Here is a 2,451-nt window from a genome sequence, read left to right as displayed (position 1 = left end):
GTGGACCACATTCACAGTCTTGAATTTCTTGTCTTCCTCCATGGCCTTAGCTGACCAAGTTCCCATCACCATAGTCCGTATACCATCCTGCTTTCAGGTCAATCAGGTTCAAGGGACCACACTGAACTGGCCAAACCTGACTCCTTGCACAAACATCACCTTGTAGTTTTCCAGAATGGCAAATAATTTCTGCACAAGATTCTCTGTTTTGTTAATGTTCTTGGCAAAATCTAATGACCTGTGACTTATTTGGAGAACATTAATGCTAACATCTTTGTCGTCTAATAATTCTTTTTGTATCTCTAACAACACTGAGCATGGCAGCTTTGCAGGCCCAGCCCGGAAACTGACTGCCTGCCTCTGCGTTTCCACAGTGTGGTAGCTAAGCAACAGTCAGCTAAGGAGACCCGATTATGTGGATGGCACAAGTCTTGGGGAGAGCATAATTTTTCATGGGGGAAACTGAGATCAAATCTTGACTCTGCTTCCAAACTCTGTAGCCTTGAACACATCACATTGTTTCTCTAAGCCTCACCTTCCTCATAAGAAAAAGGAGGGATAATAAGTGACGTATGTTGAGTAAAAGGAGAACACCAATGAGATACCAGTGCTGGTCTCCGAGAGGTGCTTGATCAATTTCCTTAGATTTATCCCACAAACTTACTGATCTCAAAATATATATCTAAATGATTCCTGGTAGATAAACTTGTTTTCCTTCACTAGATACCCAGTACTTAAAACAAACAAACAAACAAACAAAAACAGAAAACAGAGGCCCTGTATGGTCTATTGCAAACTCTTCTCTTATCAGGTAGAGGTTAGAGCAGGAGTCTGTTAGCAAAGGCCTTTTTAGAATCAGGAATGCTTCAGAGCTCTGAGTCCATCAGCTTTTCTGAGACTTAAAGATTGTTTTCATGGGCTGGAAACTCCTCTGTGGAGGTTGGAAACTGTACCTACTTCCCCTGTGAGAAAGAGAGGGCAGTGACCAGCAGACCACTAGATATCATCTCCCAGAGTCAGAGGACCCTCAGCCTGAAAGACCATCACTGTCAGGGGGCCAACAGGTGGCATAGTGGTTAAGGAGCTGGACAAGGTGGCTTGAAAGTCACTCCAGGTAGATCTCTGCCTCTGATGTCCCTTCTGGGTTCAGTTTCACAGCTGTGAAGTCCCCCCCTCCCCCAGCCAGGGTCCCTCCTTTTCAGACCCCAGTGCTAGTTAGGTAGACAAAGTCATCCTCTCCCTCTTGTTCTTCTCTGTCTCTTCCAACTTTTTCTCTCTTTTTTCTTTTAAACAGCTTTTTGCCCCCTTCCTTGTGCCTTTCTCTTGCTACTTTGTCTCTTGTTCCTTCACCTAGGACAGAATCCATCCAGGCATCTCCATCTCTGCCTCTGTTGCCCCTTTGTGTCACAGTTTTCCATTTTTAACCCAATTTCATTTTCTGCAATGTGATTTGTATTTTTTCTCTTTTTGTTCTGGTTCTTTCCTTCTTTTCTGTTGCCTTTTCTTCCTATTTTTGTTTCCTACTTTCTTTTTCTTTTACCTTACTTTCCTATTTTACTGCTCAACCCTTACCCACTACCTAGAGAAGTCTAGGTGCATAGTAGCTAAACATCTGAGCATTGTGAGCTTTAGAGAATTCTTTGCACCTGGTTGGAAAAAGAGTGAAACACCCTTCATAAATCTGATATCAAAAATCTTCCTGTGACTCCCACACTGGAGGACAAATTATCCAAAAGTGAATACATCACCAAATGACTAAAAATTGGACAAGAGCCTCAAGGATGAGAGAATCAAGTAGTACATTTCCCACAAGGGAACACTGTAACTCATCTCCATGTAGGAAAGAATTAGAGGATATTACTGAAATGTCAGAAAAAGAATTTAGAATATTTATGGTAACAAAACTCTATGAGATGCAAGAGAAAAGAGACATTGAGCTCCAAGAGATAAGGAAATCCTTCCACAATATGAAAGAAGAATTGGACCCCATAAAAAATAATCAAATAAAATTATTAGATATGAAGGGTGTAATACATGAAATCAAAACTTCCATCAAAAGTATTCCAAGCAGGCTAGACCATACAGAAGATCAAATCTCAGAAATAGAAGACAAAACGTCTGACCTAGAAAATATTATCAAAAATACTGAGAAAACAGGCAAAAAAAAAAAAAAGAGGATAATATATGAGAAATACTAAATATCATGAAATTCCCAAACATCTGAACAATTGCTATACCAGAAGGTGAAAAAGCTAGTAAGGACATTGATAATCTATTTCAAGAAATCCTGGAAAAAAATTTTCTAAACCTAGAGAGGTACTCAAGCATTCAGACCCAAGAAATACAAAGAACCCCAAATAGAAACAATCTGATAAGATCCTCTCCAGGGCACATCATAGCTAGACTGACCAAAACCATAGAAAAAGACAAGATACTAAGATTGGCAGGGGA

Source organism: Tupaia chinensis, unplaced genomic scaffold (genome assembly GCF_000334495.1).
Source record: "Tupaia chinensis unplaced genomic scaffold, TupChi_1.0 Scaffold144224_1, whole genome shotgun sequence".
In the NCBI taxonomy this organism is placed as follows: domain Eukaryota; kingdom Metazoa; phylum Chordata; class Mammalia; order Scandentia; family Tupaiidae; genus Tupaia; species Tupaia belangeri.
The sequence above is the reverse complement of the archived record's forward strand: the minus strand, read 5'-3'. Positions refer to the sequence as shown.